At 46.9% G+C, this 15,261-nt stretch overlaps 1 long non-coding RNA gene across 1 annotated transcript; it reads right to left on the reverse strand.

The window, feature by feature from the left end:
- Positions 1–11,366: 11,366 nt before the first annotated feature.
- Positions 11,367–15,019, reverse strand: LOC111528340. Its single transcript, XR_002726943.2, has 3 exons — positions 14,832–15,019; positions 13,005–13,075; positions 11,367–12,830 (listed from the first exon to the last, which is right to left on the reverse strand). It is a non-coding gene; the product is annotated as an uncharacterized LOC111528340 (long non-coding RNA).
- Positions 15,020–15,261: the final 242 nt, after the last annotated feature.

Raw genomic sequence — 15,261 nt, forward strand, 5'->3', positions numbered from 1 at the left:
TGGAAGGCATAACAGAAGGTTCCCTGCAGCTGTGGAGGGTGAGTGTGGGTGAGGTGCTGTGGACCTCAGCTCCAGTATCACTGGGCAGGTCTTGACAGGACACTGAGGTCATGGAGGTCAGCCTTGTGGAGCCCACTCTGTGGTCAGATGAGATCTGTTGGGTCCAAACAGCTCAGGCCATCTGAGTTTGTGCTGTTTGATTTGCTTGTTATATAAAATCAATCAATCAAAAGATAGATAAGTGATAAACGTGCCATTTCATTTACACCACTTCTGGAACCGCACTTGAATTCTGGAGGCCGCTGGCTCATGCGTCTCAGGCAGGCCCACTAGATGTGGTGGGACTCGGCAGTGGCAGGGACTTCTCATGGAGTCATCGCAGGCGTCAAGTTCCTGAAAATAAGATAACCTGTGGTAGGGAAACCAGGCTGTGTCCTTGAAGTCCCTTCAGGCTATTAACTAGAGTGGGAATTCAGGGAATCTCACATGTCAACAGTAGGATGATTGTTGTGTTTAACTGCATGACCTCTGCAAAATGGGGATAAGAGATCAACTGATAACAAAGTACTTACCCGAGTTCAGAGACCTACCACAGCACAACGTTACTAAGAAATAGAGGTTGAAAATGGCAATTTCAGTATAGAAATAAAACTTTTAAACATATTCTAGTAGTTTTTTGATAGCGTTCTTAACGATTTTTTATGCACTTAATTGTGCCAGCTGTGCATAAAGACAATTTGCTTATTTTTTTAATCTATGCTTTTTTTTTTTTCCCCCATTTTCTTGCCTTGCTGCATAGGCCATGACAGGTATGAGGTTGAATAAAAATGCCACAGTGGATGTCTTGGCCTCTTTCCTTCTGTCTGTAAGCTCTGGAGCGATGTGCCACTTTCATTCAAGTACCAGCTTTAGGTTTCAGAGATTTTATCTATTGTTTGTTTTCTATTTCATTAATTTGGCCTTTAACTTTATTTTCTTCCTTCTACGTATGTTAGATTTGTCCTTTTCCCAGCTTCTTAAAGTGGATGCTGAGCTCCTTGGTTGAGAGCTTTGTTTCTCAGCATTGAAAACATTCTGTTCGCACATTGCACAGCTGTTTCCCACAGATAGATGGAAATGTGTGACTTTTCATTCATCCTGTTCAAAATATTTTCCAGTTTCCCATGTAATTTCTTCTTGGACCCATGGGTTATTTAGAAGAGAACTGTTTCGTTTCCAAATACTTAGGGATTTTCCAGATAGCTGTCTGTTACTGATTTTCTTTAAATTGGTTGTGGTCAAATAACATGTTGTATTATTCTCAATCTTTTAAATGTATTGAGAGTTACTTGGTGGCTCAGCATGTGGCGTGCTCTGGAAAGAATGCACCTCCTGCAGTCGGGCACAGTGGTTCCTACATGCCAGTCGGGTCTCATGACCTGTCACTGATTTTCTTCCCCCTACTCTGTCAACTGGTGGGAGAGAGGTGTTGGAATCTCCACTGTGAGCGTGGACTTGACTGTCTTCTTTCAGCACCATCTGCTCCTACACTGTATTTTGGAGCAGTTGGGGCGTAAACATTTGGGACTCTTGTCTTCATTGTAAATTGGTGCTTTATCAAGGGATTTCCTCTTTTATCCCTTGTTCTGATGTCTACTTCCATACTAGGTTAGCCACGCTGGCTTTGATTAGCATTTACGTGGTATCTCATTTTCCATCCTTTGACTTTTAACCTATCTGTGCTTTTATATTTTAAGTGAGTTTGTGGTAGTTAGCATATAGTTGGGTCTCATATTTTTATCCAGTCTGACAGACTGCCTTTTATTTAGAGTATTCACCATTTTTGCTATTCATTGTTCTTTGTTACCTTTTTCCTCTTTTCCTGCCTTCTGTATTAATTGAATATTTTAAAGTATTCCGTTTTATCTCTACTATGGATTTACTTCCTATATATCTTGTATTATTTCAGTTGCTCTAAGACTATACTGTCTGATGTGGTAGCCACTAAACACAGGTAGCTGCATAAATTAATAAAAATTAAATTTAAGTTCAATTTCTCTGTTATGCTAGCCACATTTGAAATGCTTACATGTGGCTAACAACTACCAGTTGATATTGTCACACAGGTCATTGAAATGTTCATTTATTTTTAGTCTTTTTTCTCTTTGCTTCCAGTGTGAATACTTTCTATTCCTGTCTTCAAGTTTACAATCTTTTTTCTCACTACAATGTCTAATCTGCTGTCTTGTCAGTGAGATTTTCATTTTGTGTAGTTTACTTTTCATTTCTAGAACGTTTGTTTTTTTGTTATATCTCCCTTTTTACTTACATTCGTGTTTTCCTTTATATCCTTGAGCATAAAACAAGCATTTCTCTAAACTCTGTAATGTCCTTGTATTCTAATCTCATCATCTTTATCATTTCTGGATTATTTCTACTGACTGATTTTTCTTCAGTTTATATATCACAATTTGCTACTTCACATATCTAGTAATTTTTTACTGGATGCCAGACATTGTAAACCTTATATTGTTGAGGGCTACTTTTGTCTTCCTTTAAAGAGTGTTCCGCTTAGTTCTAGCAGGTAGTTTGGTTACTTGTGGGTCCATGTATGCCCTTAAGTCTTGTTTTCAAGCCTTGTTGGGAAGTCTCAAGTAACTTATCCTCTGGAGCTGGTTTAGCCCACTTTCAAGATGTGGCTCCTCTGGGTATCCACTCTTGATCCTTGTATACTCTTTGTTCTTGGTATATGCCGAGCCCTCCTGACTCTGGCTGCAGGACCTGGAGTGCTTCCTGCCCTGTGTAAGCTCAGTGGATCATTTTGCTTACCGCTTCTTGGCACAGTTGTCCTCTGTATCTGTGGGTTCTGTGTCTGTGGATTCAACCAACCACCGATCAAGAACATTTGGGGAAAAAGCAATTAAAAATGCAATGCAACAAGAAAAAACAATACAAATTTAAAAATAGCGTAACAATTATTTACATAGCATTTACATTGTGTTAGGTATTAGAAGTAATCTAGAGATGGTATAAGGCAGCAGTCCCCAGCCTTTTTGGCACCAGGGAACCCAGTTTTGTGGAAGACATTTTTCCACCAACCTAGGGGTTGGGGATGGTGGGATGGTTTCAGGATGAAACGGTTCCACCTCAGATCATCAGGCATTAGATTTTCCTAAGGAGCACCCAACCTTGGTCCCTTGCATGCGCAGTTCACCACGAGGTTCATGATCCTGTGAAAATCTGCTGCTGACCTGACAAGGAGGTGGAGCTCAGGCAGTAATGCTCACCTGCCATCGCCTGCCACTCACCTCCCCGGTGTGTGGCCCAGGGGTTGGGGACCCCTGGTATAAGGTACGTGGGGGGATGTGTGTAGGTTATAAGCAAATACTATACCAGGGATTTAAGCATCTATGGACTTTTGGTATCTGAAATCCCCTGTGATACCAAGGACCAGTTGTAACTATCCTTTTCCCAGGAGCTGTTTTCTGCCTGGCCTTGAGGAGTTTAATCCCACTCATTCACAGGTCAGGATGCAGCGCAATCTTCCAGAAGGCCCATGCCGCTGCCTGGAGCTCACTCTCTGGTTTCCGGCTCTCTGGTACGGTGCCCCCAAGTTCCAGCAGCCCTGTCCTTGCTGAACTCTGACCTCTGTGCCTCCTCTCCGGAGAGGCTTCTGGGCAATGCTTGCCCCTCTGCATCAGCCTCCACAAATCACATCCAGGCGATGTGATGGTAGGGCCCCCACATCACAGCCCTGTTGCTGCTGCCAATGTCTACAACAGCTTTTCCATGTGTCTCTCCTGGGTTTCTGGTTCTTTATGGCAGGGAGGTAAGTCTGGACTCTGAACTTTCGTGGCGGGTAGTAGGAGCCCTCGTCCATGTTTTATTTGGTGAGATGATGACATTTCCAGGTGCAATTCCCTCCACTCTGCCTTCGATGCTGCCTTCATCCTCAAGCCAGCCTCGCTCATGGTCATGCATGATAGTCAGCAGCCACAGGGCTCCATGCTTCCTTGCTCATATCTTGGGGTAGAGGAGGGAATGGCATCAGCCCCTCAAGCTAGACAGGCAATCTCTGAGTCCAGAATGCACACCTCGGGTCCCTGGACCAGCTGCTGTGGCCCGGGACAGCACCTTCCTGATTGGCTGGACCCAGGGTCAACGAGCTACAGCCCTCAGCCTGAGTCTGGCCGGTTCCAGGTGTGGGGACACACAGCAGCCCACGGTGTCTGGATGACTCCAGGGTGGAGCTGGTTCCATGAGCAAAGTTTTCTGGACATAGCCACACTTGGTTTGAACAACAGCAGCAGCGTCAAGGGACTGACAGAAGTCACAGCTCCCAAAGCCTAAACTATCTGCAGTCTGGCTCTTTAAAGAAACATTTGCCGGCCGGGCGCGGTGGCTCAAGCCTGTAATCCCAGCACTTTGGGAGGCCGAGACGGGCGGATCACGAGGTCAGGAGATCGAGACCATCCTGGCTAACACGGTGAAACCCCATCTCTACTAAAAACTACAAAAAAACTAGCCGGGCAAGGTGGCGGCGCCTGTAGTCCCAGCTACCGGGGAGGCTGAGGCAGGAGAATGGCGTGAACCCGGGAGGCGGAGCTTGCAGTGAGCTGAGATCCGGCCACAGCACTCCAGCCTGGGTGACAGAGCAAGACTCTGTCTCAAAAAAAAAAAGAAACATTTACCAAAACCCAGGCTTGACCAATTCCCGGAAGTGGATGGGCTACCATGGACAGGATGGGATGTCATGAACACTGAGAGAAACCCATCATGCACTGCTCACGCTGGTGTCTCAGGTTCCAGGTACCTTCTGTTGGTACCACTTTTGTCAGTATCAGCTTTTTGCCTGGGTGGGTAGCCTGGCCGTGAGCCAGGTTGGGTCAGGGCAGTGAGGCCTCTGGTGGCTCCTCAGACCCTGGACAGCCCAGGGGTCCCTTGTCCCAGTTCCTATAACTGAGATTCCCATAACCCCTCTCAGGCCAGGACACAGAGGGCCTCTGAAGACACGGTTTCCTCTTCCAACGCCACCTCTGCCCAGCTCGCCTGCTCTTGGTGGGATTTCACCATGGGATCAGGGGTCCTCTGCTCCTTGGTTGATGTCCCAAACCTCACTGGTGGGGCCCCATGCACTTTCAGGATGGTTGACGCTCAGAGACTTTGTGTCCACGTGCTGGCAGAGGGGGACTCAAAACCAACACTTCAGGACCAGAGCGAGGGTTTCTGTGTGGTGCTCCAGAGGCTCTAGGACGTTTCCCCTGGCTCACTCAGCTCAGCTCCTGGGCCTGTTCCTGTGCCGTCCTCACTGCAGAGGATCAGAAGACTGGGCAGGTCTAGGGCATGGGGAGTTGGCGGGCGGGGGTGGGGTGCGGTGCTGGTTCCAACAGACCTGAGGCCCCGAGGGTGATGCTTCTGCTGGGCAGCCGGGTTACTTTTGCCACGGAGAGAAGTGTGCAGGTGGCCCTCATAGTCGGCAAATACCTGTGACCACAGAGACAGATACCTGGTAAACAATGCTCACAGTCACGGAAGGCCATGGGCAACCGCTGGGCACCTGTTCCTCAGCGTGGCCTCAGAAGAGCTGCCATCCAGAGCCACGCCTGTGCCCTGTTCCCTTCCAGCCCCTCCGCCTCCCACTGCAGTCAAGGCCCCATCTGCACCATTTGCCATGGCGTGCACAGGGTGATTCGCACCTTTCCCACTGTGCCCTGTGGTCACTTGTCAGGGATGAGGTCATGTCCTCAGACCTCAGGGACACAGCTGCTGAGGCCATGGCCCTTAAGGAAGGCCCCGCCAGAGTGGCCTGGGGATGTCCAGGCAGTTCCGGAAGGAGTCCAGAGCGGCTGCCCTTGAGAGGGAGGTGGGTGTGCCCTGAGGAGCGGCAGGAGAAGGGGGTGCTGGGGGCAGCCCTCAGGTCCCCATGCATGGGCCTGAGGACCAGAACCAACTTGCACCCACGCCCTCCCAGCCAATGCCCAGCCCCTGGCATTGCCGTCTGTGAGTGAGGACAGCGACGCCAGCCAGAGAACAAATGGGATGCACAGGGGGTCCCTGTGCCCCCCAAGGGAATGAAAGAGGGGTCTGAGGGCTCTCTCACAGGAGATGGGGGGCGACCCACGCTGCCCAGGTCCTCGAACCCAGGTGGAAGGAGGAGGCTGGTGACTGAGGGGAGGAAGGAAGAGACGGGCCTGCGGACAGACAGGCGGACCCAGACAGGCCCAGATAGGAAGCACGTTGTGGCGTTTCTGCTGCAGGACCCCTTTCCCTTGCCCGCTAGAGGGCGGTGCCGCCCCAGTGACGCACAGTCAGCGGCTCAGCCAGGGCCCCAGCACCAGCAGCCCTGGGCCCTGCCCTGACCCTGTGCTGACTCTGTGGTGGCCTCAGCTCTGAGTCTGTGTCTGTCATCTGAATTATGATTTATGACTAAAACCTTTCTCTTTCATGTGAGTTACCTGTGACTGGAAGCTTTCTTTCTCTCTCCCCTGAGTTATCATTTATGACTAACACCTTTCTCCTACTGCCTCTGGGTCATTTTTTACTAAAACCTTTCTTTATCACCTGAGGTATCACTTGTGACCGAACACCTTTGTCTGTCACCTGAGTTATTTAATTTTGATTGAAACTTTTAGAATCATACCTATAAGAATCATAAATTATAATTTATGACTTGCAGCTTTCTTTGTCAACATAGTTATCATTTATGAGTGAAATATTTTTATCTTTATCACCTGAGCTATCATTTATGGCTGGAAAACTTTCTTCTCTCTTGCCTGAGTTACCTGTAATGGGAGACTTGTCTCTATTACTGGACTTATTTACAACTACAGCATCTGTCTCTAGCACTTGAGTTATCATTTATTTATGACTGGCCACCCTGCATCTCTCTCACCTGGTTTCATTTATGTCTAAAACCTTTCATTCTCTATCAACTGAATTATTACTGGAAAATGTCTTTCCCCATCATCTAGTTGTCATTCATGATTCAGACCTTTTTCAGTCACCTCAGTTCTTTACAACTGGACACTTTTCTTTCTCCATCACCTGAATTATGATTTATGACTACAACCTTTCTTTTATCACCAGAATTATCACATAGGACTGGAAAAATGTATGAATGGAAACCTTTTTCTCTACCACCAAATTTCTGTCTAAGCCTTTTCGGGTTTTGGGTGGCGGTGGGGGGTTGGTTTTTTTTGTGTGTTCTTTGTTTATTCTGTTTTTGATGTGGTGTTCTGTCACCCAGGCTGGAGTGAGTGATGCCATCACAGCTTGGCCTTCACCTCCTGGGCTCAAGCAGTCCTCCAGCCTCAGCCTCCCGCGTAGATTGGATCACGGGCCTGCAGCACCACACTGGCTATCCTTTTATTTTTAGTGGAGACAGGATCTTGCTATATTGCCCAGGCTGGTCTTGAATTCCTGGCCTCAAGCAATCCTCCTGCCTCAGCCTCCCAAAGTGCTGGGATTATAGACATGAGTTACTGTGCCCAGCCGTACAAAACCACTTTTTCTTTATCACCTGAATTACCATTTATGACTGGCACCTTCTTTCTGTTACCTGAATTATCATTTATGACAGGAAAACTTCCTTCTCTCTCACCTGAGCTGCTTATGCTGGAAGGCTTCTCCCTGTATTACATGAATTATTTTTGAGTGAAACATTCTATCATCTGAGCTATCATTTATGACTGAAACTTTGTATCTCTATCACCTAGATATCCTTTATGAATAAAAGCGTTTCCTTCTCTGTCGTTTATGACTATAATCTTTTTTCTCTATTACCTGAGTTACCATTATTGCCCAAACCTTCTTTCCCTAGCACCTGAGTTACCACTGTGGCTGGAAACCTTCCTCATCACCTGAATTGTCTTATGTGAGTGACACTTTCTTTTCTGTCACCTGGGTTACAATTTATGACTAGAAATATTTCTTTCTCTCACCTGAGTTATCAATTATGACTGGTAGCTGTATTCTTTCTAGCAGCTGAGTTTTATTTATGACTAAAAACCTTTCTTTCTCTAGCATCTGATTTAACCCTTATGACTGGAACATTTCTTTCTCTATCACCTAATTATCATTCATGACCTCAAGACTTCTTTCACCCAACCAAGTTATTTCTTATTGAAAAACCTTTCCTTCTTCACCTGAGTTGACTGCTGACAAAAATCTTTCCTTCTCTGTCCATTGCCTGAGTTATAACCTGTGACTGGAAAACTTCACCCAGTTTTCATTCATGATGAAAACCTTCTTTCTTGACCATCGAAATGATCATTTATAACTTGAAAACTTTGTTTTTCTATCCCTTGAATCATAATTTATAACCAAAACCTTTCCTTTTCTACCACCTATCACTTATGACATAACTTTATGGATCACCTGAGCTATAATTTATGACTAAAACCCTTATTTCTGTAGATGTATTATTTATGACTAGAAATCTTCTCTATTACCTGAGTTATTTGTGACCTTGCTGTATCATTTCAGTTACCATTTGTTACCTAGAACTTTTCTATTTCTCTCATTTTCTGTCAGAATCCTTTCTTTATTATTTATGACTAAAACTTTTCTCTATTACATGAATTATCCTTATGGCCAGAAGCCTTCTTTCTCTGTTATATGAATTGTCACTTATTACTAAAACCTTTATTTCTCTTTTAGCTGTGTTATCCTTTATGACAGGAAACCTTTCTTGATGTATCACCTGAGTCACACATGAATAAGGCTTTTTTCTCCATTATCTGAGTAATTTATGACTAAGCCTCTTTTTCTATCACCAGGTTATCATGTATTAATGACTGAATACTTTATTATGTGATCAGTCTTTCTCTTCATTTGTATGATGGTTGGAAACCCTTTTTCTCTATCACTTTAGTTTGATCTTTTGTTCTCTGTCATTGAGTTGTCATTTGGGACTGGGGCCATCTTCCCCATCCCCTGAGTTCTGCTTTATGACGGCACCTCTCTTTCTCCAAACCGTGTTGTAGTTTAGGGTTGGACACCTTTCTGTATCTCCTGAGTTGCCATTTATGATGAGAAATCACCACTCATCTATTGCACGTGCTGTAATTCATGACTAAAACCTTTATTTCACTTGTTCTTCATTTTGGAAGCCTTCTCTCTATCACCCTATTATTATTACTGGAAATTTCTGTCTGTGTCACCTGAGGTATGGTTTTCTCTCTGGCGTTATTATTTCTACTGGAAACCTCCTTTCTCTGCCCCGTCCGAGCTGTTCTCGTGGCCACAGCCTCCTCCTCCCGCCCTGCAGGGGCCGCCATGCCCGCTCCCCGCCCGCCCTTCCTGGCCCCCTCGCCTCCCCATTCCCTGTCACCCGAGCTTTATTTATGACTGAAACTTTGCTGCGTCTGTCATCTTGGTGTCCTCTATGAAAACCTTCCCAGAGCTCTTCACACTCCACACATGGTTTTTTATTTCGTGTTTGTTTTTTTTTCCTACCTCGACAGCGTTTTCCTGGGGAAAGAAGGCACCGAGTGGTTCCGGAGGAACATGGCCCTGTGTTCCCGCGTCCTCGACTTCCCTGTTGTACAGATTTATTTTTTCCTCACTTTGTGGTTTTTTTTTTTTTTTTTTTTGCCGTCAGCTGGAGAAACGCTCTCCAAATATTTCCCGGGGAACACGGACTTGCAGGCCGCTCGAGGCACCAGGCGGGAATGGGCGGAAAGGGAGGAACGGCTGGATGGCGCCTGCGCCTGGCGACTCCGTGTGCCCGAGGCCGGAGGGACCCGCCCGAGCCTGTGGGCTGCGTCAGGGCCGCCCTGAGGGCGGCTTCGTGGGGACTCGGACCCTGCCCCAGGCCGGGCAGGGTGTGACCGCCTCCAAGTGCGGGAGGCTGCGTCTACACCCGCGCCAAGGACCCTGGAAGCCAGGTAACTGGCCCCACCCCGCGCACCAAGTTCACGAAGCCCGCGCCCCCAGCCTCGCCGGCGTCCAGACCTGTCCTGAAGCCCTGTTCTCCACGGCTCTGGGTGGGCATGGGTGGCGCTGGGGCGACCCCAAATCCAGGCCACGACCCCAAATCCAGGCCACGACCCCAAATCCAAGACACAATCCTAGCCCAGCGACCTGGGGCTTCCCTTGGGCCAGTGACTGACTCTGCACCGGCAATGCTGTTCCAGACGCTCCTGGCCTCCCTCTCCCCCCCCCCCCCCCCCCCCCCCCCCCCCCCCCCCCCCCCCCCCCTCTCCCCTCACCTCTCCCCTCTCCGCTCTGGTGGCCACTCCCCTGGCCTTTTCTGGCAGTCTCTCCTTCCGTCCTTTGCCCACGCAGCCTTCATGTCCTCTGGTGCCAGAGCAGGGATGCCTTCACTGGGAGAATCTGCTCAGAGCTGATTTAGCTATTGATGAGTCCTTCTAACAAAATATTATTTTACACTGATTTGTTAGTTTTTTAAAATGTGCTTAAGCCAGGAGCCTTTTTGGGATATCTTAACTTCTGCTGCTCAACAGCCATCTAAGAACTTATAAATCTTGATATTCAGTTGTGTTTGGGGCTAGAGAGAGTGCTGGGTAACAACATCAGTGACATCCTCAACAGATGTCTATTTACAGTGCTTAAAAGTTGCTCCGGTCAACCAACAGGTAGGTACTTATAAGACCATCGCCAACCTTTAGTGTTAGAATTTCACACCTGCCTTCATGATGTCCAGGGAGTGGAATACTACAAACAGGTTGATATGCTTTGGATTTGTGTCCCCACCCAAATCTAATGTCGAATTGTAATCCCCAATGTTGGAGGTGGGGGTTGGTGGGAGGTGATTGGATCATGGGGGCTGATTTCCTCCTTTGGTGCTATTCTGATAGAGTTCTCCTGAGATCTCCTTGTTTAAAAGTACATGCCTCTCCCTGCATCTTCCTCCTGCTCTGGCCATGTGAAGACATGCCTGCTTCCCCTTCACCTTCCACCATGATTGTAAGTTTCCTGAGGCCTCACCAACCATATATTCTCTACAACCTGTGGAAACATGAGCCAATTAAGCTCATCATTTCTTTATAAATTATCCAGTCTTGGCCGGGCATGGTGGCTGTAGCCTGTAATCCCAGCACTTTGGGAGGCCAAGGCAGGTGGATCACCTGAGGTCAGGAGTTTGAGACTAGCCTGGTCAACATGATGAAACCCTGTCTCTACTAAAAATACAAAAAATTAGCCGGGCATGGTGGTGGACACCTGTAATCTCAGCTACTCAGGAGGCTGAGGCAGGAGAATCACTTGAACCCAGGAGGCAGAGGTTGCAGTGAGTCAAGATCGTGCTACTGTACTCCAGCCTGGGCAACAGGAGTGAAACTCCATCTCTAAATAAATAAATAAATAAATAAATAAATAAATAAATAAATCAACAAACCAGTCTCAGGCAGTTCTTTATAGCAATGAGAGAATGGCTAATACAGAAAATTGGTACCTAGGAGTGGGCATTGCTGTAGTGATACCTGAAAATATGGAAGTGACTTTGGAACTGGGTAACAGGTAAAGGTTGGAAGAGTGTGGAGGGCTCAGAAGAAGACAGAAAGATGAGGGAACTTCTTAGGGATTTGTTAAATCGTTGTGACCCAAATACTGATAATGATACGGACAATGAAGTCCAGGCTGAGGTGATCTCAGATGGAGATGAGGAACTTATTGGAAACTAGAGAAAAAGTCACTTCTGTTATACGTTAGCAAAGAACCTGGTGACATTTTGCCCCTGCCCTAGAGATCTGTGGAACTTGGAACTTGAGAGAGATGATTTAGGGTATCTGGCAGAAGAAATTTCTAAGCAATAAAGCTTTCAAGAGGTGATCTGGCTGTTTCTAAAAGTGTACATTCATATGTGTGAAGAAAGAGATTATCTGAAACTGGAACTTGTATTTAAAAGGGAAGCAGAGCATAAAAGTTTGGGAAATTTGCAGCCCAGCCATGTGGTAGAAAAGAAAAACCCATTTTCTGGGGAGAAATTCAAGCCTGCTGTGGAAATTTGCATAGCATAAGAGGAACCAAATGTTAATGACCAAGACAATGGGAAAATATCTCCAGGGCATGTCAGAGATCTTCACAGTAGCCCCACCCATCACAGACTCAGAGACCTAGGAGGGAAAAATGATTTCATGGCCCAGGCCCACAGCCCAGCTAGCTCTGTACAGTCTCAGGACAAGGTTCCCTGTGTCCCAGCTGCTCCAATTCCAGCTGTGGCTAAAAGAGGTCAAGGTACAGCTTGGGCCATGGCTTCAGAGAGTGCAAGACCCAAGCCTTGGTGACTTCCACATGGTGTGGGGCCTGCAGGTGCACAGAAGTCAAGAGTTGAGGTTTGGGAACTTCTGCCTAGATTTCAGAAGAGTTATGGAAATGCCTGGATGTCCAGGCAGAAGTCTGCTGCAGGGGCAGAGCCCTCATGGAGAACCTCTACTAGGGCAGTGCAGAGGAGAAATGTGGGGTTGGAGCCCCCACACAGAGTCCTCACTGCAGCACTGCCTACTGGAGTGCTGAGAGGAGGGCCAGTGCCTTGCAGATCCCAGAATGGTAGATCCATCAACAGCTCGCACCATTTTCCTTTCCATAAACTCAGCCAAAGAGAGTCAAAGGCTTCCTTTAAGACACTCTCTTTTCTGTATTTGGACCTGCAATGTGGCCCCTGGGAGGTGGACAATGACTTCACTCTCAGCTTACAGCATCCTTATGCTCTGTGTCAGGGGAGCAAAATCCCATGTGGACTGAGCACCCTCCCTTTCCACAGACATTAGCTCCCAAACGTGAGAGCGGGCTCCCAGCCACCTGGAAGGCAGCAGCATCCACGCCGCCGGAGCTGGTGTCTGGGGAGCAGATGGCATGAACAGGCTTCTCCCTTCAGGCATCGCTATGACCTGGGAAGGAACAGAGAGAGGAATAGGAGGGTGATGGGAGTCAATTCAGAATTCCAAGTGGGCCATTAACATGCCAGCTGTCTGCTCACCAAGGGACAGAGTGGTCTGCCCAGAGGAAGCACAGTGGCCTGGGCCTGAGTTGCAGGACTGAGTGGCTGCCCTCCTGAGACCCACCTTCCTCCATCCAAGAGCAGGAGCTGCGTTCAGCTGGGTGAGGCTGATGGCTGAAGCCTGGCTGCTGGTGCCTGGGAATAAATCAGAGGCTGATGATGGTCATTGGAGAAGAACAGCAACAAGGCATCAGTAACGATTGCCACCTGTCAGTCATGTCCTCAGGACCACATCCTGAGCTGAGCCATGGCTAACGTGACCTCTGCACCTCCGTGAAAAAGGATATGACTGTCCGTTTTCCAGCAAGGAATGAGGACTGAGGGTAGCTCTTGGCTTTGGTTGGCCAGGGCTTGAACCTTCTGTTTCTGGGCAAAGTTAGAGCCATGAGGGGTGATCCAAAGGGAAGCCAATTCCTGAATTCACCCATAAACTCATAACAGAGTTGTTATACTTTCTGCTGAGATAAATGACTTCTTTTATTTCCCTTTTGGAGAACAATTGCCCGATGTTCTGGCTAGTTTTTATTTGGCTTAAATTTTGGAATAGAAGGAAAGTATGACCCATTAGTGAAGTTGGATGTGAAGATGGAGAAACTGTATATACCTGTGTCTTCATGAGAAAGACAAGACTAAGAAAGAAATACTAACCCCTGAGCAGCAGGTCAGGCCCTCTTCTGGAAATGAACCTAAAGTTAGGTCTCTGTGTACTTTCCAATTATATTAGTCCATCTTCACACTGCTATAAAGAACCACCTGAGACTGGGTAATTTATGAAGAAAAAAAGATTTAATTGACTCAGTTCTGCAGGCTTAACAGGAAGCATTACTGGGAGGCCTCAGGAAACTTATGGTGGAAGGTGAAAGGGAAGCAAGGCACATTTTCCCATGGTGAAGCAGGAGAGAGTGAAGGGGGAAGTAAAACACACTTTAAAACTTTCAGATCTCATGAAAACTCACTCACTATCATGAAAACAGCAAGGGGGAAGTTGGCCCCCTGGATTCAGTCACCTCCCACCAGGCCTCTCACCAATTCAGCATGAGATTTGGGTGGGTACACAAATCTAAACCACAAAATTTGACCCCTGGCCCTTCCCAAATCTTATGTCCTTCTCACATTGCAAAATGCAATTATCCCTTCTCAGCAGTCCCTGAGTCTTAACTCATTTCAGCATTAACTGAATTGTCCACAGTCCAAAGTCTTATCTGAGACAAGATAAGCCCTTTCCAGCTATGAGCCTGTAAAATAAAAAAGAATTAGTTACTTCCAAGATATAATGGGGGTATAGGCATTGGGTAAATGCTCCCATTCCAAATGGAAGAAATTGGGCAAAAGAAAGGGGCTACAGGCCCCATGCAAATCCAAAACTCAGCAAGGCAGGCATTAAACCATAAAGCTCCAAAGTGATCACCTTAGACTCTGTCCCACATCCAGGCCACTATGGTCGCTTTGATCCAGGAGTTATTTTGAATGTGTTTTACGATTTCAGAAAGCATTTCAAATAGTTATTTTTGCAATTCATTTTCACGCTTTTCCTCTCTCTCCTCTACCTCTCCCCTCTTGGATCTCTAGGAATGCATAGATTTTTAGAAATTCAGTATTTTATAATCCATTATCTTCATTTTTTTTTCTGTTGCCCAAATTGTTCTGAATTTAGTCCATGGGAGCAATATAGAGATAGGAAATTTGTCTCTTTATCATATTTCAGGGATTGTTTATGTTTTTCTAAAATAAAAAGTAAACTTTTTGAAGTATAACATACATAGCAAAAAAAGTGTACGTATCCCAAGTTTATAGCTTGTTTAATTTTCACAAAGTTAACCACGCTTGTAGTAACCAGACCCAAAATAGAACATGACTGGCACCCTGCAAGCCCCTGCCCCAGTCTTCCTACCTGTCACCATCTGTCTCAGTCAGCTTGGGCTGCCATAGCAAAATATACCTGGGGGACTTCTAGACAGCAGAAATTTATTTTCTCCTGTTTCTGGAGGCTGGAAGTCCCAGGTCTAGGTCTGCTAGGGTTGGGTTCTGGCGAGGAAACTCTTCCTGCCTCACAGGCCTGTCCTCAGTGGCATGCAGAGGGCGGGGAGAGACAGGGAGCTCTTCCTCTTCTTATAAGGCCACCAGTTTTATAGGGTTAAGGCCACCCCATGACCTCATTTGACAGTTACCTCCCAAAAGCCCTGTCTCTAAAGACAGTCACACTTTGGGTTAGGGAGTCAGCACACAGAGTGTGGAGGGCCCAGCCCACTCTGTGGTCCTGCTCCACCCCACAGTGAGGGCAGCGCCCCTCTCAGTTCTGACACTGTCAATGTGTGTGGCCT

This window comes from Piliocolobus tephrosceles, chromosome 4, assembly GCF_002776525.5.
Source record: "Piliocolobus tephrosceles isolate RC106 chromosome 4, ASM277652v3, whole genome shotgun sequence".
NCBI lineage: Eukaryota > Metazoa > Chordata > Mammalia > Primates > Cercopithecidae > Piliocolobus > Piliocolobus tephrosceles.